The sequence below is a fragment of the Podarcis erhardii genome (assembly GCF_964252035.2).
Source record: "Podarcis erhardii genome assembly, chromosome: 7".
Lineage (NCBI taxonomy): Eukaryota > Metazoa > Chordata > Lepidosauria > Squamata > Lacertidae > Podarcis > Podarcis erhardii.
Genome location: NC_138511.1, coordinates 50,637,437 through 50,660,632, shown reverse-complemented (window position 1 = coordinate 50,660,632; position 23,196 = coordinate 50,637,437). Strand labels below are relative to the sequence as shown.

The following is a 23,196-nucleotide window of genomic DNA, read 5'->3' as shown; positions in this document are numbered from 1 at the left end:
CCTGTCTGCTGAAGAAGATGCGTCAGGTTCTGTTTGTTTTAGTCTTGTTGTAATTGAAGGTGTATGTGTGTTGGGTGGGTGGGTGGGTGGAATTTGAAAGAGCTAAAGAGTTTTAATTTTGATTTTGATTAGTACACATATCTGGTGCATGTTATTTACACCAAGTTTTCCCCTCCCCAGTTTTATACTGCTTTTAAAACAGTTTTAGCTGTTATGTTGCTGGTTTTAGATAGTCATTTGTTGTGGTGGTTTTTATCAGTATTTTTGTGTTTTATAGATTTAGATTTTCACTGTAATTATATATTTGAATGTCTCTGAAACCTACCCAGAGAACTTAGATATATAGGTCGTATTCAAATTTAATACCTTCCACTTCATATCTGGGCCTGTAGAATCATGGTTAAGATAAAATTATGGTGGTCCACAAGATTCATCAGGATGTCTATTGAAAAGTTGCAGAACTGTCAGGAATATCTGTACTTGTCCTTGCTCTTTATTTATTTTTCTATGTTGCCTGAGATTGATCAGGGCTGTTTTGATCAGGGCATTGGTTATCAAACATGGATGCAGGCAAGGGGGGCGGGGGGACAGTTGTCCCCTAAATCAATCGAAATCAATACATATCTGAGGTTCTCCCCCCCCCAACAAAAGGATCATCTGTTTACACTATATAGGTTTAAGGCAATACACTGTAGTTCTCAGGTTAAATATTATGTCTGCCCTGAGCTGTAGTAGAAGTAAGTAGGGATAACTCTCTTTTGTAATTTTGTAGAAAACATCATGTTAATTGCAGATTGTTGTAATTGGACATAGTTGTTTACACTTCTTGCCATATTCATCCTGATTCACCTTGTGAAGTGAGTTATTATTACTTGTACTGCATATGGAGATATAACAGTACCCCACCATACTACTGCTCAATTTCACAGAGAGAACAGCTGAGTGGAATCTGAATTAGCTTCCTGTTTCCAGTGTCCACTGAAGGAGGCCAGAGTGTGCTTCCATTAGCCCTGCAATTTCAGGGCAACTTAATACAGTGGTGCCCCGCAAGACGAATGCCTCGCAAGACGAAAAACTCGCTAGACGAAAGAGTTTTCCATCTTTTGAGGTGCTTCACAAGACGAATTTCCCTATGGGCTTGCTTCGCAAGACGAAACGTCTTGCGAGTTCTTGCAAGTTTTTCCCCTTCCCCCCCTTTTTCTAAGCCGCTAATAGCCGCTAATAGCCGCTAAACTGCTAATAGCGCTAAGCCGCTAAGCCGCTAATAGCCGTGCTTCGCAAGATGAGAAAACCGCAAGACGAAGAGACTCATGGAAAGGATTAATTTCGTCTTGCGAGGCACCACTGTATAAGGTTTCCATGAAAATTAGATGTTTAGTGTTGGGTAGTCACCATTTTGGAATTTGGTGATTGGGTTTAGGTTTCTTATTGAACCCTGATAGCTAAATGGAGAATGTTCAGGGACATTATACCTTTGACTACTAGATGAAAGAGATGAACTACAGGGAAGGAATGTTCATTTCATGCTTTGCTTGTAACTTCTGAGAAGTATGTGGCTGGCCACTGTAGGAAACAGATAGACTAAACACACATTTGGTCACATTTTTTTGTCCCCTCTTATAACAGCATCTCAGAGAAAGCATTTGGCAGTAATTTAAGGAGGCAAAAGTGTGCCTAAGTGCTTTAGGACATTTCAGTTATACTGGTGTCAGATATTCAGTTCTGAAGGTTCGAACACATTTCTGCTAAAGTCTCATGAAAAGCAACTTTTGCAAATTGGTAGAATCTATACCTGGTTGGCAATGATTTGAGAACATACATAAGAACAGTCACCTGTGAAATACATACACCTTTGTATACTCTCCCAAAGCAGGATATTCAAACCACTATAGGTTCTAATCTAGATAAATGACCTCGTCAGAAAAGCAAATACAAACCAGGTAAATTTGCTGACACCACACAATTAGTGAAGATAGCAAACATGCAGAAAACAAAAGAAACAAACAATGAAAAACTAACCACTGACTCTGCTGTATAACTTTGCTGATGCATGATGCCAAAAATTAACATTGACACATGTAAAATGTTGTACATAGTTTGGTGTGCCAAATCCAATGAATATGATTGATCTGGAGGGAATTCAAAAAGGACCTTGGGATAATGGTGAATGCTTCATTAAAAAAGGGACATCCCTATTGTTTAGGATCAATATTTTGAGCTCACAATAAAGGAACTGCATGCCCATTGCAGTCAAGATGAGATTATCTAATTCACTGGCAAACCCCAGATAGAATAACGTGTCACCACCTTCTAAAACGATATTAATATTTCACTTGAAAAGGTATTAGAGAAACTAGGGAAGCTGATTCATGGGCTAAAAAAAAAAAAAGGATGAGCTTAGGGAACCTAAATACATTTGCCTTTAAAAAAGATGATTTAAAAAGGGATTATCATTTGAAGTGGAGGAGGATATTCTTAAAGTCAGATGATGCCACTTTGGCTTGCCTGTTTTAATAACACACACGGCGGTGGCGGGGGGGGGGGATGTTTAACTGAAGTATATCTTATGAAACATGAAATAGTTGCCACACATCATGGGGAATAAAATGTGCTAGAGATTGTGCTACTGAATTAATATTAGGGTGCTACTATACTCAAGTACCTCAACCAATGTCTCTTAATGAGGATAGTTCCCACGACCCTTTATGTTTGTAGAATTATCTGAACACTTTGCTGTGTAACCAAATAGTTGAACAGCTTGAGATCAGCTGAAAGTATTTTCTCAATCTGAGGATCCGTATAGAGATTCTCAATGTAGCCTCCTCCACATAATCTCCTAACAGCAAGGATTAAGTGCAGTTCTCTACTGAGGCCAAGAATTCACTCAATGCTACTTCAGTGAGCGAAATGGATAACACACATACATGGAGCCATTTCTTCTCCTCTCCCCCTGCCCCAAATCAATGCAATGGAGTATGCATTACATAGGAAAGGTGGGGTGGGCTATAAATTTTAGAATGAATGAATAAAATAGTTCTTGATATTCACAGCTGCAGACACAAGAAAATGGATTTCACAGATCTGTGAGCAAGTCTGAAAACTGCCTTGTCAATTACAACATGAAAATGGGAGGTTTCAAAGGGAAGATCCCCGAGTGTCATATTTGTACATACAAATCTATTCTCAGGTATAATGATATATGTTTGTGTAACATGAGTTTGAGTATTGTAATATAGGTTTTTTTTGGGGGGGGAGGTGTCTTTTGAGGGGAGGGGCTTGTGTTGACCAATCCGTAACATCCAACACATATATCTACTCCCTAAAATATGTAGCCAGAAAGGGGGGATAGTATTCAGTTGAAATAGGGTGCAAACATTTTGGCATGTTGACAATCAATCTCTTAACAAAAAAAATTTCATCCCATTTACTGACAGCAACATTCATGTTCCCCATTGTTGCTAAGTGCTGTTTCACCAGTGCTTTCTAATAGGCTGGCCTCAACCAGAGCCAGGGCTTTTTTGGCTGTGGCTCCGATCTTGTGGAACACTCTATCACAAGAGACTAGGGCCCTGCGGGACTTGACATCTTTCCGCAGGGCCTGCAAGACAGAGCTGTTCCACCAGGCCTTTGGCCAAGGCACAGCCTGACCCCCTCCTTTGGTAATTCTTCACAGAACTCTAGCCCAATGGTTGCCATCAATTTGATTTGAACTGATTTTAAAATTAATTGATTTTAGAATGCTAGGAGACTTTGATAGGGGTGTATGATGTGATTGTTAATGTATAGACTTAACTGGCACAGTCCAATAACACCTGCCTCATCTCATGTGAGTGTACAACCAGCATTGAATCTTGGATATACTAGGTGCATAGGGTGTATTCAAAAGAAGGATCTTGGCACCGTACTTCATATTTAAAATTAATCAAAATACTACATTATTATTTTTAAATTACATTTATTTCTTGACTGATCTTTGATGCAGATTTAAATATATCCTCTCTTAACACTAACCACATGAAGCAACTTGAACCACTATCTGTTCAGACCAAGATTGTCTTTCAAAGTGCATTGAATAAAATATTTGGCTTATACAGTCAAGCATGTTGGAAGTTTAGAAAAGGGGGGTGGCGGCTTTTTCATATGTGGTGGATATATGAAATGGCAAAGTATTATTGGAATACTATTAAGAACAACATAGAAAAGATAACACATATAACTTGCTTTTATGTTCAGATCCTTTGGACTTTTTTCATGAACTCTTACAAAGAATTAAACTTTAGCATACTGAGAATTGATAGCATATATAATTGTAGCAGCATAGATACATTGCGCAAGAAACTTCCAATAATACCGAAGCTGCCTGAATTGGAAAACAAGTTACATTAGTATGCTATAATGTCAGTGCCAACTAACTTCATATGTGTACAAGAAAGGAGACAGACTTCTAATAATTTTATTCTTAACTGAATTACTTATATTGATTGCAGAAGGAAAACAAACCACATACTTTGACCAGTATAACTTATGTAATGTAATAATATGTATTGTTTAAATATTAGAATTTATATTTAATATTAATAAAAAAAAAAACAAAATAAGCTGTATAAAGGAGGTTTAAAAAAAAGATGCCAGAGAGGCAGGGAGCATTAGCAAGGGGTAAATAACTGCTTTGCATGCAGAAGGTTCAATCCCTGGCACCTCCTTGCCTGGAAGCCTGGAGAGTCATTTCTAGTCTGTGTGCACAATACAGAGCTAGATGGACCCATGGACTCAGTATAACACAACTTTCTATGTTCCTACATCCTGCTCCTCCAACCTCCCTGAACCTGTTTCCGAACCTCTGAACTTATCTTTTCCACTTATTCCGGAGAAAGAAAAGCTAGGCCTTTAGAGGCGTTCAGCAAGGCATCCAGGTGCACTAGCTGATTGGTTGGAGTTTGGAACCTGTGAACCTGGAGGGTGTTGAGAGAGGAGGTTTTCTTTGATAGACCAAAGAGTTTCCAAATAGTGATCTGGCTGCACTTGACCTAGGCAGGTGCAAACTGAATCCTGGGAGCCCTACGTCCCAAAACGTTGCTGCTGCTTTCAGCCTGGGAGAGGTGCCAAGACCCATCTGCTGACTTCTGATTGCAGAAAAACAGAAAGAGAAAACAGAAAGGAAATATACTGGCATATTTCTATTATTGACTCAAATTGAAAACAAAATAAAATGAGGCATCAATTCCCAGATTTTCAGAAGTCAAATTTTGTGAAATATGTTTTTAAAACACTACAAGATACAACACAAAAAAATAAGGCATAAACTCTTAAATCCATAAAGGGTTGTTCCACATGTAACACTAAAACATGTTTAAGTGCTGCATGAGCTTCAACACACCTTCCACCAAGTTTCCTTTTGGTTTCAAAGAATCTCACCTTAGCAGTAAGAAATTCTGCCTTACAGCAATCAATGGTTTATTGCTTAACAAGTCAACCTCAAACCATGTGTAACAAAACTGTACTTAGTTAGATATACATTTTTAATATATTGTATGCCTATTTTCAATGAATTTATGCTCTGTTAACTGAAAAGAGAAAATTCAAGTTAAAAATGGTGCTAAATGAAATATTGGCTAATGCCCTGCTGTTTCATAACTGACAACTTTCTCATAACTTTAAAAAAATGCCATTCAGAGAGTCTGCCCTTGTATGTTCAGCATAATTATTTGGGAACTGCAAAACATTGACATTTTATAAATGGGATTGTCTAGATGGCTATATTTAGCCCTCAAAGACATCCCTTGGGAAGATTGATTCGGGGATGTCCGAAAGCAGGCACTGCCAAGTGCTCCAGTAAGCAGTACTGGGTGAAAAAGAAAACAAAGCCTAGTTACCCAATATGGGAAGAAGAAATCAATGTTTTGACATCTCAAGAACAGAGCTGTAAGCATCCTTTATATACCCAATCACTCTATTGGCATAAGTGTTTTTCTTCCCAGTGTCCAGGTAAGCGATCCTTAAATTTAGCATGAAAGCAACAAGGGTCTCACAAGTGTTCCAAAAATTAACATGAAGAGCACCTTGCTAAAAACAGCATTGGTGTAAACTGAGAGAAATAATAATAATAATACAGTGGTACCTCAGGTTAAGAACTTAATTCATTCTGGAGGTCCATTCTTAACCTGAAACTGTTCTTAACCTGAGGTACCACTTTAGCTAATGGGGCCTCCTGCTACCGCTGCGCTGCCGCCGCCCGATTTCTGTTCTCATCCTGAAGCAAAGTTCTTAACCCGAGATACTATTTCTGGGTTAGTGGAGTCTGTAACCTGAAGCGCCTGTAACCCGAGGTACCACTGTAATAATATAAAAGGTGGGGAGGGAGTTGGAGGGTCACCTGTAAGGGTGATAGCAATAATCTAGAGACTTTGTGGATATGATTATCGTCCCTCTTTTTATTTCAATGCAACATACAAGAGCATAGTGTGATGCTTTATATCAGAGAAGACTTATTCACACATCTAACCCATTATTGTCTACTACTACAAGTGGATGTGTCTCTAGGGTCTCAAGCAGTTTATGTCATCTACATGCAGTTTCTGCCTGCTACATGATCCATCTAAGTCAGAGGTTCTCAAATTTATCTGGCCTACCGCACCCTTTTCAGGATAAAAAATAAAAAATACTCAACACTCCCCAAAACATATACGGATGGTTTTTCAAAACAGGACGAGGAAGTGGACTAGGCTCCAGGATTAAAAATCCATGGGGCAGACCAAAGTGAAGTCTGCCAGCTCAGTCTGATCCACCCCGGGGTGGAGCCAACACTGCAGCCAAATAGGCAGGCAAGCTGTGATTCACTTCCTGGGCCTGGGTGAATCTGAAAAGCCTGGGAAAACCCCTTGCGTCCAGCATGACAACCGGATGCAGGGGAGGTTTTGTCACGATCCCGCAATGGCGCCCAACTTGGTGGTAAGTGTCATAACAGATGAAACATGTATGAACGGTTTTTCAAAATGTTCTTCTCTTACTTATGCTTCCACTGCCCCCTGACTTTTATTCAACGCCTCCCAATTGCACCTGAGGCTACTCCCACCCCTCTGGATCATTCCAGCACCCCCCAGGGAGCAGTATCACTCACTTTGGGAAACACTGATCTAGAGCCATCATTACCATCTTTTACTGTATTTTTCACTCTATAAGACACACTTTTCCCCTCCTAAAAAGTAAGGGGAAATGTGTGTGCATCTTATGGGGCAAATGCAGGCTGCGCGGCTAAGCCAGAAGCCAGAACAGTGAGAGGGAGCACTGTGCAGCATTCCCTCTTGCTGTTCTAGCTTCTGGCTTAGCTCCCCGTGCCCTATGGAGGCTTCGTGCTGCTATCCCTGGCTTTTGAAGGAGGTGGGGGAATCTCCCACCTCCCGCAAAAGCCTGCAAGCGCCGCACACACGCTCCACACGACTCGTGAAAGGGAGCGCTGAGCAGAGCCTGGGATGCATACAGCTTCTGCTCAGCCCTCCCTTTAAATAATATTTTTTTTCTTGCATTCCCCCTCTAAAAAATGGGTGCGTCTTATGGAGCGAAAAATATGGTAATTTTGGTTGCCCAGTTAAAAGTCTGTTGAAGCCAGCCTTTTAATGATACAAGCCTTTTATTTTGCCTTTTATCTGCTGCTTCATTGTTTTTGCTGCTTTAATGGCATTTTAATTTGATGCTGCTGGTTTTCATTGCAGGCTTGCATTTAATAACTTACCTGGTAGCCGTTGGTGAATGCAAGTTTCATTGAGGTGAGCAGAGAGGGTGAAGGAGGAGGGATGGACTGCCCTCGCCCTTTGTCTGGCAGCCCACTTAATTTTGCCCACAACCAGCATGAACGCTACTACCCCTTTAGGAGGCGGCATTTATGTATTTATTTAGCAGACTAGTAACTTTTGTGGCCTTATTTACAAGGCTGTTTTACTGTGTTTTCTGTTATTTATATTTCCTTACAGAAGCCATTCCGAGGACTTTTAAAAAGTTGAACTGTAGGGTAGAAATATCTGAACAAGTAAATTAAAAGCACTTCAGAAAGGTAAGGCAAATTTTAAGTGAGGGTGCATTCTGGAACACCTTCCACTAGTTTCTCCCCTATTTTCTGACTCCCCCTCTTCAAAATAGAGGACAACGCATATGGTGGTCCTGTCATCGCACTTCAGCATTTTATCTCTAACACCTAAGTCTTCAAAATCAGCCCATAAAAATGCAAAGGATAAAACAGTACAGTTGTACCGTTAAGGAGATAACAGAAATTTTCCGACTCCCCTACGCCATGCCAGTCAGCAATCCCATTAATTTCAGAATATAGGTTCCTGCCGGAAATGGAAAATAAATAAATAAATATAAACAGATAACGGAATGTCGTATGGAAGAATTAGCAGGCTGCAATTCCACTTCCCTGCATTTTTGGAACACTTGAATCACATTACAGACTGAGCGATATTAATTAGGAACAGAGTTGAAGTAAAAACATTTTAAATAAATCGAGGGACTGGATGTAAAATCTGTCACTTTTTACATGGTCTATGATTCAAGGATTAATGGACCTTAAAAGAGCCATAAAACACCAAGGCCTCTGTTCTAGTTTAGTGAAATAAGAATGGTTTGATTTTGGCTTCAGTCTTCCAGCCTTAAATTCACTGCATATAACCTGCTACTGTAAACACTTTAAAGTAATTTGACATTGTGAGTCTAAGACATTGTTAATACATTTCTCAGATGACCTTCATCTGTTTGCTGCATGCTGTTACTAGTATTCATAGGAAAACATAAGAAAACCAATATATATTTTTTGCTCCAGTGGCAGGGGGTGGCGGGGAGAAATTCTAAGCCATTCCTGGAAGGGAAGAATAAAATTTTGCTCTTAGAAGAAACACCTTCAATATGCTGTATACTAATAGTGAACTCAGTTTTCCTAGTGTGAGTCCTTATACAACTAGATTTGCACCATTTATTTATGCATTTAAGAGCATCTATAAATATTTTTAAAATCCCCATCAGTGTACATTATAAAAGCAATATATATTAGAAATAAAACAAGAATAAAACACAAAGCCAATATAAAAGTGAGTTTAGAAGAAAAAGATTAGGCAATTCAATTAAATGAATTCAGAGGTCAATCTTATGGGTCAGGGAAAGCCTGGGCAAAGAGATACGCCTTTATAAGATGTCTGAAGCATTCACATACAAAACGGTAGTATCAGCAGGCTTGGCAGGGATATTGGGGAGCAAAACCAAGAGGAGAAACCAAAACAACTGAACATGCTATGTTGGTGGGGAGGGAGTTCCTACAATGGTGTGATAATTAACTTTTCAAAGATACTTTCAAAAAACTTGCAGTGAGTGTCATAGCTGACTGGGAATTTGAACCAGTGTTTCCACTGTCAAAGTTGCTACAATGCCACACAGTTCTTGACTTTGGAAAGCTTTCAAAGAAAGAGACAAAGAAACAAAGAGAATTTACCCACTGGTTAGATTACAGTCTAAAGATCAGTGGAATGGACAGTAAGCCTGGCACTGGAAGCCACTGTTTTCAAAGCTCTCTCTTTTCTTTCCCGTCCTTTCTTTTCTTCTTCTTTTTCGCTATAGTTGATGCATTGTGGGGATTTTCCAATTGGTACAATTCCAGCAACTTTTGGACAAAGCCTCCTGTGACCTTGGGGAAGCAGCTTGACCACTACCGGCTCTCTGCCAACCTGGCTGCATAATTGGGTCACAAACTCAAGCTTATTTAAATCAAACGTAGCATATGAGAGGAGTTCCCCCTCCCTCTTCTCCTGGTACATTAAGTATATAGTTATCTCCTTGCCTATTTTCAGGTATATACGACTCCTGTCACACCGGCTGTAAACTTTAATGTAAGCTTCAATGTGCCAATCGAACTGAAAATTGATTCAAGAGTTCTTTTGGACTGAGCTTTCTTCCACATGTTTCCCTGATCCTAATTATTTTCCAGCATTTGGGAGCATAAATTAATGCTGCATCACCTAGCAGAAGGGAAGGGGCAAAAGGGAACACTTGAGGAGGGAAAACACCACAAATTTTATAAGCAAAGTGAGCAGGATTTTAATTTTGCTGCCAGAATTTATTTTGCAAAGGATAGAAATATAGGAAAATTGATTTGCTTGCAACCATTAAAGCACCTGTAATTCACAATGCAACACAATTTAGTTCCCGATCACACTCACACAAAAAGGACATTAAAGGTTTGTTACAAGAAGCAGCAGTAGCACAGGAGACAGGTTTAAAAGTAATTTAGTACTGCAAAGACTCTTCCCCTGCCCTTATCAAGGTAACTTTTGCTATAAACACCACTTTAAAATTATCACATAAAAAACTATCAAGCACTAAATGAGAAAAAAAAACAGAATTTGAAAAGGATAGTTAAATTTATGAAGCAATTCTGTGCTGCTCAAAGCGTGTTGCTTGGCATGTAAGCAAATGTGAGGCTGTGTATTTGACATGCAAGTGAGCTTGCCTTCATGGTAGTAAAAGTCAGGAGGAGGAGAGGGGATGGGGGTGTCATCAATAAGGGATGTCTAATTAAAGACATATGTAGAACACATGTATGCTGAGACTTCCACTTGTTTGCATGACTAAATCAAAAGTCATTCTTTCTCTCTCCCTCTTTCATTCCTCCTCCTTTTGGCTCAGTGCCTCTATTTTTTCCCTCTTTTTTGCCACCTCCAAGAGCTGTTAATTTTGTTCACTGCTGAGCAAAAGTCAAAGTCAGAGTCTAAACAGCTTGTAATGAGTTTTCAATGGCCCATCTCGCTGAAATTGAGGGCAAAGGAGCAGCAGACTTAGACACTGTCAGCCCTCTGAATTTATTATTGAGGGTACATAGGGTTCTATGGAGAATAGGAAGAGGAGGGCTGGGGATCTGTTAGGCTTTTTTTATGCTAAGCACCTGCAACAAGATTGTTTTACTCCTTTAGGTACCTTGACACAACAGATAAACACACAGAAAATCAAATGTGGTGTACTTTAGTTAAGAGAGTACTTTGAAATTGGTGGCACAATGTAAGACGACGATTCAGTTATCAGAACTATGGGCATAAAGCAGGCTGCTTCCTGCAAAACAAATGCTGCCTTCCCCAGATGTGTGTCAAACAAATCCAACCCTTTCATAAAAAAAGGTGCAAGCTTGAACTTCCAGCTGAGGCAATCAAAACTTTTAAATAAATACATAGAATAAAATGCATGTTGTACAAGCAGGAGCTTTATTCCCTATGTACCAGGGATCATGCATATGCTGGAGAGAAGCTTCCCAGGGACACTCATTGACTCTTTTCATATCTGAAAAGAGTATATTTCAACTGATAAACGTTAAACTTTGTTTCTGCTAAAGATTTGGGCAGCCTTAACAATAAACCCATTCACCTGCATTCTATTGGACCGTCTTAAACTGAAATTTCCAACTAAGATTTGCCCTCCACTTTTCTTTTAGTGCAATCCAGAGTAAAAACTATTTAAAGGGGGGGGGACTATTTAGAACAACTCTCCCAATTCTTAATATGTTTTAGATTCTGTCTACCAGCACCTTGGTGACTGTGAAATGCATGTTTTTGTGTTTAATTAGCCCTGTTTTCAAAGGTCTAACATGGGATTCACAATCAGTGGTCTTTAAAGAACAAAGAAAAGTGGTCGAGCCTTAACAGGGAAAGGGATGAAAGGCACCCTCAACAAAATAATTGTTGTACAATTATTATTATTATTATTAATAATAATTATTAAAATAATTATTATGTAATTATGAAATAAGCTAGGGAAGCAGTATTTTTGCAAGACCTCATAATGTGGTAATTTATGACTGGGTAATGTTGAAAAGACACGTTTAGCTAACCAAGTACAGGCTTACAGGCTCTGTCCCAGCTTCTGCCAACCTAGCAGTTCGAAAGCACACCAGTGCAAGTAGATAAATAGGTACCGCTACAGCGGGAAGGTAAATGGTGTTTCTGTGTGCTCTGGTTTCTGTCATGGAGTTCATTGCACCAGAAGCAGTTGGGTCCTGCTGGCCACATGACTTGAAAAGCTGTCTGTGGACAAACGCCGGCTCCCTCAGCCTGAAAGTGAGATGAGCACAACAACCCCATAGTCGCCTTTGACTGGACTTAACCATCCAGGGGTCCTTTATCCTTTTTACCTTACCTTACAGTTAAAAGAGAAGAGAGGAGAGAGAAACAACATTTGCTCTCCAGTAGGATTATAGTCATATTACATAAAATCCATAATGAAACAAAACCAAGAAAACTTGGGCTCCTTTGGAGGAATATGTGGGCTATAAATCTAATAAATAAATAATAATAAATAACAATTGTGTGTTCTATATGTAAAGACCAGGCGCACCAACTCTAGGGAGCCGAGGTATCTTCGCCCCCCTCTATATCTGTTGGAAACAGGCTGGGTCCCCTCAATGTTGAGGGAGCCTGATGCATGTCACACACAAGTGATGTCAGACACGTCACACATTACACATTGCAGCTTCAGCGGCCGGCTCCTCTTGGCCTCCTATTGTGAGCTATCTTGAGCATCATTCGAACATCAAAGAAATAAACTGCACCAGTTAATAGGAAGTTGTTTACATTGGCATACGGACTAATAGTTAAGCAGCCTAATATTACAATCTCTGGATACTTTCAAAATGTGTATCTTCATAACCATGGAAATATACAAACGGGTAGGAAATGTTTGTTTTCCCTTCCCAAATCACAACAAACACACTGTTTCAGGGACTTTTCATATCACTTAAATTTTAGGGCAAGTAAAATGGCAGAAATTGGCAAGACTTCAATTTTCTGACAATTAGTGATGTACTAAGTTTCCTTTCATTATTTTATGTCTCTTTGTATCTTGTGGTCATTCAGTGTGAATTGAACAAAATACAGATTCTAAATATCTGTTGAAATGGCAGCATCAAAGGATGGAAATCACAAACTTTTGCCAGTGAAACAAAACAGAGGAATGGGAGTGACTAAAGAAGGAAAAGAGGGGCTAAGCACGCTTTCTCTCTTTGCCTTCAGTGAATAAAGAATTGTATGTGGAACACAGGAAGCTCCCTTATACCAAGTCAGCTCTCCTGGAAGTGGCTATCCAGGGGTTCAAGCAAGGATTTTTCCAGCCCTGCCTGAACCTGAGACCTTCTGTAGGCGTATCTGTCATGAGACACAGATTCTTGAGAGCAGAAGAAGTAGAAAGGCCTACAAAAATCATTCAAGCCTGCTAACTGTTGACAGCAAACTGCTAAGTCACTGTGACTTGTGCCTCGTCTTGAGTGATGACTCATTCTCCCTATATAAAGTAGCCAGCCTCTCTGTGGGCCCGTGTGTGTGTGTTTGTGTGTCTCTGTCTGTCTCTGTGTGTGCCTAAGCCAGTGCGTGTGTTGTGTTGTTGCAGACAGGGTGACTCCAGGACTCTACTAAATCAGTAACTAAGACTGCATAGCTGTCAACGTTTCCCTTTTTTAAAGGGAAATTCCCTTATTCCGAATAGGATTCCTTGCAAGAAAAGGGAAAAGTCGACAGCTATGCTAAGACTGTGGCCCTGTGAAGAGTCAGATAGCTGCTATGAACACTCTGTTTATGCTCTTTAACTATGCTGTTTATGAACAACTTTGTTTCCTCAACTAAAAGTTTTATTCTGTTAATGAAGAAGACTCTGCGTTGATTAATTTACCGCTGCACGACAATATCAGATGCTCTGCTACTATGGCCCTTCCCCTATGTCCCCTCAATGATAATGTTGTGCTCTAAATGTTGTTGAGGCTGTTAGTATTTCTGGGAAGCAGTTCTGTTGCTCCTGTGCTCCAAATAAACAATACTGACTGAACTAAATAGTAACAGTTTTAAAAGTGTTATAGCAGTGTCTGCTGGTTCAGGTCAAGGGTCTCATCTAGTTCAGCAACAACAACCAAATACTTATGTGAAGTCTGCAGCATTGCATGTATTTTATCTTCCACCAGCAAACTTTAGATTTTAGATTTCCAGTACGTTTCTGCTTGTGCTAGACTTGCTTACCACCCACAGCAATTATCAGTGCACACAAGTTTAAGATTACATTTGCAAACAGAAACAGCATATAAGAAATACCTCCACAATTTAAAAATAAAATAATAAATCTGACTTATGCTTCCCAAGGTGTGTATGTGCGTACACATGCACACACAACCACAGGAATTTAAATGAAAAGAGGTTTACAAAAAATATATCTGCCAGTTGTTAAAGAGAGTTAAAAACACATCCTAGAAGTGATTAAACTCTAATTTTGTACAAATAAATTCCACATATGGTTTAAAGGCACTATAGATTCCACACAAACATATCCTGTAACAACCTGTAATGGATGATGGATGTGTTTTTCAAAACCCATTTCCTGAACAAGGATACTTTCTACATATTTCACACCATTGGCTGAATGATTGTTGTAGTGAAGTACTGTAAACAAACCCACCCACTCCACTCAACTGTTATTGGAGTTTGGATAAAAATAATGTATATCTTGTGTTACCATGTATACCAGGTATCATGCATTCAATGAGGAGGAGAAGCAAAAGCTAATAATTTATGAGTAAATAACTACAGTGGTACCGCAGGTTACAGACGCTTATGGTTATGTGCTCTCGGGTTGCGCATCACGCCCAACCTTGCGCACATGCGCAGAACCACCAAATCGCAAACTGCGCATGCCCAGACACGGCGCTGCGGGTTGCAAACGCTGCAGGTTGCGAACGTGCCTCCCGCATGGATCACGTTTGCAACCCGAGGTTCCACTCTAGTGGGATCTAATGTAACAAAGGTCATGTTTGGGCTATGGATATTTATTTATTTAAAAGCATTTTTGTCTGTCACTTTAGCCAAACTAGGCCCCTAGGTCAGCCTGTAAATATCAATGGAAGGCAGTCCCTACCACTCAGACTTAAAATAAAAAGACACAAAAAGACAAGGGATGGAGAGGTGGGGAAGAGAAGCAAACTCGGGTACTGCTTCTTTATTACAGAATTCTGGTAATGACCAGCTGGAACTGAAAGATTTCAAGGAGAGAAGGATCCTAAAGTTGCTGGTCTTTCAGCAGAGCCAGTTAAGGCATCCTGCACTTCCACCTCTCTCCAATAGCATTATGGAATGGCTGCTGTAGATGTGGGAGGACAGTTGAGGGAGGAGCCTGATGGGGTGGTCTTCCAACAAACTGGATGGAGAGGACGTATAGTCTTCTCTATCTTTCACTGATGAAATAGCAGCCTGGTTCAGCCAATAATTTAAACCAGATGGTTGAGATGAGCTGTAACAAGCCTCAGGCTTGCACCCTTCCCCTCCCTCCTGTGGATGAAACAAAGAGGCCATAGCTTCGACTTTTGAAACAACAACATAGTTTCTTGTTAAGAATGAACTTGGGAAATGATGCCTTAAACTAACTCTTGTTAGCTAAAGCCAAGATCAAACCACATTTTGATCCTTGTTTGTTTTAAGCTTCAATAATAAGTTTAAACCATAGTTCCCCAACTTCATCTATAACAGGGAACTGAGGTTTAGTCAAAAGCAGAAGCTTCTTGCTTCTTCAGAAAAGTGAAGTGGGGATGGGGAGCACATGAAGCTGTGATTTCTTTGCGCTCTAACCCCAATTAGCCCTCGGAGCTGAGGTTAATGGTCAGGAATTATGGGAGCTGAAGTCCAACATATCCTCCAACCCTGGTTTAGATGATGCTCTGAACCAGGTTGTAGATTCAATCCCCTTTCAACCAAAACCACTGAGTGCCCTTTAAGAAATTATGATTTCTTAGCTGCATTCACTAGATGATCATTTTTTTTGTCTCACTTTAATAGATTCGTGGAGGGAACAAAACAAGGATTGCAAAATACATTGGATTTTAAAAGTATAAGAGAACTACAAAAGAGCAATGGATAACTCCTGGTTATCAATGTTCTATTGTTCATTTTATGATAGAAGATTGATTGATTTGACTGTGTGCAATGTTCTGTGCTTTTAAGTTTTTACTTTGTTGTCACTAAATATTTCTTTTAAGAGATAAAAAGATCCTCCATTCTGGTAAATGATTGTGCTGTTGCTTTCTAATAAAGACAATGAAAGAAAGAAAAATTGCTGAGCTCCAAGAAGAACTGTAGTTAATCCACACAATTTTTATACAGTTATTGTGACAAAATGGATTGAACAGGTACTGTGGATACAGGAATACATAAATGAAATGCATCCCACTGGAAAAGCTTTTTACTCACATTGTCATTTACAGCTCCTGAATTAATAGACCAAGAAAGGCACCAGAGGCACCAACAAAATGCAGTAAAACCATTGGCAGCCAGTGGTGTCTCAAAGTTTAATTCCCCGGGGGAGAAAAGGACACTGCCTAATCTGTATTCAGTCCTGACATTGTCCACATCTGATATGGAACATTAGCTACTAACTCTCTCAATAGACTAGTGTCCTTCAGTTTATATTACTTTATGTTAATAGTAGAAAAATTACACACAACATCATTTATCATTGTTATACTGCACTATACATCCCATAGCTTATTTTAATATATCTATTTACTCCTAGGATATGGAGAATCTTTTTTAAAAAATTGTGTTTCAAGACAAACCTGTAAAGAGTCATTGCAAGTGCCTTTAAACATACACACACATTCCTACATCCATGTTAAAAACAATCTGTAAGGAACTGTATGTTGAAATCTTAGTGATTTTCTTTGGTTAGAAAAGACTGTATTGTGCTATGTTACAAATCCTAGCAAAACATGGAGTGTAACTAGGGCTCTTGGCAGAGCCCACTGATGGAGTGGTAGCCCATGTTAGAGTAGACCCACTGAAATTAGAGGACATGAGTAACTTAATTTAAGCGGAATAATTTAATGTGGAGTGGGAATTGTTTTGTTACTGCAATTGTTAAGTAGTTGAGCAGTTAGAAATCCTTGGTGATTTACTGCAATTCTACCGGTTGATCTAGAACTACCTTCTGTCCACCATTCCCAGAAAGCTGCGTTACACAAGATCGTAGTTACCAGCTCCAGGGGGCTGAGGCTCTTTGGGCCCCCTCAAAATATTTTTGAGGGGGCTTCCCCCTCCCATTGTTGAGGCTGTATGCAGAGCTGGACGCTGAGCAATGTCAGGACATCATGCAACGACACACACACACAATGTCAGGAGATCATGCAACATCAGAATGACGCAACATCACATTCAGAATATGGCGCCTCTGCAGCAGATGAAACTATCCATCTAGCCAAGTATTATCTACTAATACTGGCAGCAGTTTTCCAGGGTGTTAGGCAAAGGTCTTTCCCATCACTTGCTAACTTAAACTTGTAACTAGAGATGCTGTGGATTGAACCTAGAACCTTCTGAAGTAAAAGCACTTGCTCTACCACTGAGCTGTTATCCCTTTCTATATGAAAAAATAAATTGACCCTGTCCCACACCACAGCTCCCACCATTCTGCAACAGAAATGACCAGTCCTAGTGCTAAGTGACATAGGCTCTAAAAGTAAAGAATAGGAGTTTACTTGAATGTAGGTTGTATTCCTTGAATTCCCTTGATTATATTCTCCTGGAATGAGGTCATGCAATTCTTTAACACTGCAAGATTTAAATGGCTTGTTTACAGCTATGTTCAGTCTGAATCTAAGAGGACCATTTTTTGTCCATTAAAAACCACATATGCAAGAATCTTAGGAACACATCTATAAGATTTGGCATGGGCATTCCAAAGCACAGTCCATTCAGGCATGTTTAAGTTGGGGAAAGGCTTTGCCATAATTTTAGTTACTTTAACATCTCAGCAGCTGGAAAATGGCTTCATTTGGAAATGATTTTGCAGATCATTAGTCCACAATGATTAAATGAAGTGGCATACTAACATAAGAAAATAAGCCAATGTGCATTTTACTGTTTAAACATTTTTACTCACTATTCTCCTCAAAGGCAAAATTCCAAATTTCTCCCTTTTTACATACTGTTCAATAACTAATAAAAGTAAAATTAAAAGCAGTATAAATATCTACCTCCTAGTTGCTATTGAGTATGAACAAGCTGGCCCAGGCTTTGAACACTACAACATGGAAAAAAGTGGGAAAGGGTAGGCTTCTGGAGAAAAACACAAGCAAACTTTATTATTTGTGTGTGTGTGTGTGTGTGTGTGTGTGTGTGTGTGTGTAATTGGTTTCATGGACTTACATGACCAAACCATTTGTCTAGCACAGTATTGTCTACTTTTATTGGCGATGGCTATCTGGGTCTCCTATCACCTACTATCTGACCCACTGAGTGGAGATGGTAGGGATTTAATTTGGATCTTTAGCATGCAAAGCAAGGACAATAATGATAAGTGATGCCCCTTTCCATTTATCTGTTGCCTTTCAACCAGGGGTGGACCTTGGTAATATTACGCCCTGTGCAAAGCCAAAAATTGACATGCACAAGCCTTCCCTATGCTTGGCAAAGCAAGGCGCCCGTGGGGTGAAGGCATAAGGCTATGGCAGAGTGCCCTCCCATCTCCTTCCCAAAGCCAGGCAAGTGCCAACTGCATTTTGAGGAAAGAAGGACTCTAGGACGGTGTCAGTGCCTCATGGGGAAGGTGCTTGGAACCCGGTGTGATGGAATTGGTCATGCTGTCCTAAATCTGCCTCTGTTTCTACCAACAATTTCAAGGCATTGTTATCCCTTATTTTTCCCTCTCTGAGCAAAGCTGTGAGGTGAATTAGTCTGAGAGAATAAATCTCTTCAGGCATTCAGTTTGGAGCTGTGAATGAGCAAGTGGGAATGTATGGGGTGAGCCCTGCCACCATTGTGATGCTTTGTGTGCCAGGCACATTTACCAGCCAATGGATAGTCAGTATTAGTCTGAAGAGGGCAGCCTTACTTGTCCATAAACTTTTCACTGGAGGGACAAGAGTGTGGGTCACACAGGGATTCTGTTCTCTTGTTGGAAATCTTATACACGAGCAAGGCAGCCCCCTCAGACGACCAGTCACCTTAAACTGGACTTGTGGTAACATCGAGGAGCTTGCCCAGCATGTTCTTCCTTGCCCTTTTGTATGCTCAACCTGAATGCCAGAGGATACCTACGGAGGCTGGCCCATGGACTCAAAGAGCTGACTGCGGATTTGAATCTGGGGAGCCAGTGCTTTGCCTGCCATTGTTGGGTGTATTATGAGTGGGGATGGATTCAATTAACTTTTGCTGTTAACAATTTTAAATACACTCAAGTGGTTGTGAAAAATTCCCGTAAACCAAACAGAAATACCTCTTGGAATAATTCATGAGTAGTAAAATATTTACTAACTCAAACTCGGGATCACCTCCCTTCTCCTCCGGCAAACTATGTCTGATTGCAGAACAAATCCAAAGAGAAAGGTGGAAATCCAGCTCAGACATGAAACCTACATTTTCCCCTCCAGTCCAAATACTTCAGAGCGGCGGTGGACTTCTGTGTTGTGACAGCAAGTGGCAAAACTTATAAATGCCACAGAGACACCTTTGGTTTAAGAAACAGTAAAGAAAAAGCCCTCAGAGAAGTTTGGAACTGGATTTTTTTTTGGTAACAACTACAGACATTTAAGGGACGAAGAAGTGCCCTCAGCAGCACAGTGATAGCACACAGCCTACGACAGGTTCCAGAGTAGCATCAGCTTTTTACTCTTTAGTCCAATGTACTCCTGTAAGATATTTGCGGTGAACTTTGGAGCTGCCCAGCTGTTGCTTAGGCAGATGAGGTTTATACATGTCTGGAGAGGAACTTGAGCCCACCTGTGACATAAAGCCAAACATATTGCATTAAATATGTGTCTCTTCATCTGTCCCCTGAGAAATCTCTATGTGGGACAAGAAGCTACAGTTAGAACTGGATATGGAACAACTGATTGGTTCAAAATTGGGAAAGGAGTAAGGCAAGGCTCTATATTGTCTCCCTGCTTATTTAACTTATATGCAGAATTCATCATGCAAAAGGCTGGGCTGGATGAATCCCAAACCGGAATTAAGATTGCCGGAAGAAATATCAACAACCTCAGATATGCAGATGACACAACCTTGATGGCAGAAAGTGAGGAGGAATTAAAGAACCATTTAATGAGGGTGAAAGAGGAGAGCGCAAAATATGGTCTGAAGCTCAACATCAAAAAAACGAAGATCATGGCCACTGGTCCCATCACCTCCTGGCAAATAGAAGGGGAAGAAATGGAGGCAGTGAGAGATTTTACTTTCTTGGGCTCCATGATCACTGCAGATGGTGACAGCAGCCACGAAATTAAAAGACGCCTGCTTCTTGGGAGAAGGGCAATGACAGGCCTAGACAGCATCTTAAAAAGCAGAGACATCACCTTGCCAACAAAGGTTTGTATAGTTAAAGCTATGGTTTTCCCAATAGTGATGTATGGAAGTGAGAGCTGGACCATAAAGAAGGCTGATCGCCGAATAATTGATGCTTTTGAATTATGGTGCTGGAGGAGACTCTTGAGAGTCCCATGGACTGCAAGAAGATCAAACCTATCCATTCTTAAGGAAATCAGCCCTGAGTGCTCACTGGAAGGACAGATCGTGAAGCTGAGGCTCCAATACTTTGGCCACCTCATGAGAAGAGAAGACTCCCTGGAAAAGACCCTGATGTTGGGAAAGATGGATGGCACAAGGAGAAGGGGACGGCAGAGGACGAGATGGTTGGACAGCATTCTCGAAGCTACAAACACGAGTCTGACCAAACTGCGGGAGACAGTGGAAGACAGAAGTGCCTGGCGTGCTCTGGTCCATGGGGTCACCAAGAGTCGGACACAACTAAATGACTAAACAACAACAACATTGCATTAAGTGAGTGAGTGAGTGTGTGTGTGTGTGTGTGTGTGTGTGTGTGTAAAATAATATTACCGTACACAGCACCACAATCTCCATCAGCAGTGTGAGATTCCAGGGGTTGTAGGCCTGCTTACCAGGATCCACATTCCCTGTTAGAGCAAAGAGGCACAACAGAGCCTGTGGTGTCTTTATGATATACAGTGGTACCTCGGGTTAAGTACTTAATTCGTTCCGGAGGTCCGTTCTTAATCTGAAACTGTTCTTAACCTGAAGCACCACTTTAGCTAATGGGGCCTCCCGCTGCTGCCGCACCGCCGGAGCACGATTTCTGTTCTCATCCTGAAGCAAAGTTCTTAACCCGAGGTACTATTTCCGGGTTAGCGGAGTCTGTAACCTGAAGCATCTGTAACCTGAAGCGTATGTAACCCGAGGTACCACTGTATGGTTTTATTTACACATATACAGTGTGACCTCTGTATCTGTTCCGGAGGCCCGTTCGCAACATGAAAAGCCCGCAACCTGAAGCACCATATCTGTGCAGGTGCGTGGTGCGATTTGGTGCTTGTGCGCATGCACGATCTAGCGCTATTGCGCATGCGCGAGCGGCGAAACCCGTAAGTAACCCTTTCCGGTACTTCCGGGTCGCCATGGGGTGCAACCTGAAAAAACGTAACATGAAGCAAACATAACATGAGGTATTACTGTATACAAGATGGGAAGGTAGCCTATCTAGGAGAAGAAAAACTCTGATCCTAGACCTCTGCTGCCTTGCAGGTGCAGGAAAGGCTAAGGAGTAAACTCTACACAAATCTGGAATGGAGTACCTAAGACAGCTGGACAACAACTCCTGCAGCCAAACTGGTAACAAACATATTGCTCTGCTTTCCTTTGGACCACATCACAGAGGCTGAGAGGAAGGTCTTGTCATCTGGGCAGCCCAGGACCTTTGTACTGTACACAGTGCTCAGGCTTGTGCCTCAGAGTGGTCACTTCACTGCTGCTAATGCAGCAGTTTGACTTCACCCCTGGAGACACACTGTCTCCCAAGACAGATGGGTGCCAACAACAACACACCTGCACCTAGATGGAGGGATTGCAGAGCATTCACATCTGGCTTCCCCTATAAGGGAAGCATTAGATTCAAAGGTCAGCAAAAAGCCATTCTCTGTGTCTTCTTTGTTCCAGCCTGTCATCCCCAGTTCACTTGGAGTTCTGCGCCTCTTTCTGTTTCTCGCTGCTAACTGACCCCAAGGACCTCCCCACAGCCTACATCATTCAAAGTTGAAACCCTAAACCTGGTCTTTGCCTCTGCCCACTAGCACCCAATGAAGAAGGGGCCCCACTCCCCCTTGCCTGGGAGCCTTGCTCTCTGACTGTTTCCTTGAAGGGCCACCACTGTCCTTTGTATCCCACTAATGACCCATTCAGCTAGCTCTGCCAGGCTGGCTTGGCTCGCTAGCATAACTAAATCCAGAGAGTTTCCATGCTTGGCAAAGTTCAATCAAACCTTGATTGATTCTAACTTTTACTAGATCCTTTTAGGGGGATCTAGCCCCCCCCCATCAAATAACATCACAAACTTTATTCCCATTGTTAGGAGTCCTAACAACTCTCAGTACCATTAATAAACTACAGTTTAAAGTGGCATAAGAGTTCTTTAAATGAGGTCCCAGAATGTATTTTGCGTCATATTAGCAGGCCAGTATTCCCAGCCTGCATTTCCTGTCGCATGCTCTTGGCTGCTTCCTGGCAGGCTAGTAGACAAAAGCATTCCGGGGGGGGGGGGCTACAGATGTGCTGTGGAGTGCTTTAGGGAAAGTGGAGGCAGAATGTGCTTCACTCCATCATCACACCATTTAGAAACAGAAGGAAAAGCACACAGCTGCTCCACATCACAAGGAATCTGCTGTGCACCACAGCCTCTTACTCCTGGGCACGCTTCCGCCAGAGAATGGGAATTACCACTGCTGTCATTTTATTATTCTACTTAGCATTCCTACCAGCGCAGGGCATTTCATCATACTTTGCTTAACTCTGAAGAGCCAGTCATCCTCAGTTATTGTTTTCACTTTTATATACTATTAATGAATTAGCTTTTTTATGGCTGTTATTTCTCAATTAGTGCAGTCCCTCAAGGTAGCTAAAAGGCTCTAATACTTGGTTTCTCTCCAGCTAGAGTCTAAGATTTGAGGGCGGGCGGTGAGTTGCAGGGGGGAGATTCTTTCTGTCTTTCTCTCTACCTCAATGATGAGAGGTCCTTGGCATTTGGGGGATGGGGTTTTATATGTATTTTTAGGGGTGGGGCATTAGTGGCTTGCCACTGATGCTGTTGACTGCTCTGTGTTTTCAGTTTCCATCCATAACTGACAGCTGTGAAGTATTATGAGTC

The 23,196-nt window shown here is 41.1% G+C and overlaps 1 protein-coding gene and 1 long non-coding RNA gene across 2 annotated transcripts in view; one reads left to right on the top strand and one right to left on the bottom strand.

Annotated features, from left to right (window-relative positions):
• Positions 1-23,196, bottom strand: part of WWOX (WW domain containing oxidoreductase) — a 564,719-nt gene that overhangs the window by 251,699 nt on the left and 289,824 nt on the right. The gene's annotated exons all lie outside the window — the stretch shown is intronic.
• LOC309347418 lies at positions 6,832-15,889 on the top strand. Its single transcript, XR_014158936.1, has 3 exons — positions 6,832-6,948; positions 7,968-8,047; positions 15,831-15,889. It is a non-coding gene; the product is annotated as an uncharacterized lncRNA (long non-coding RNA).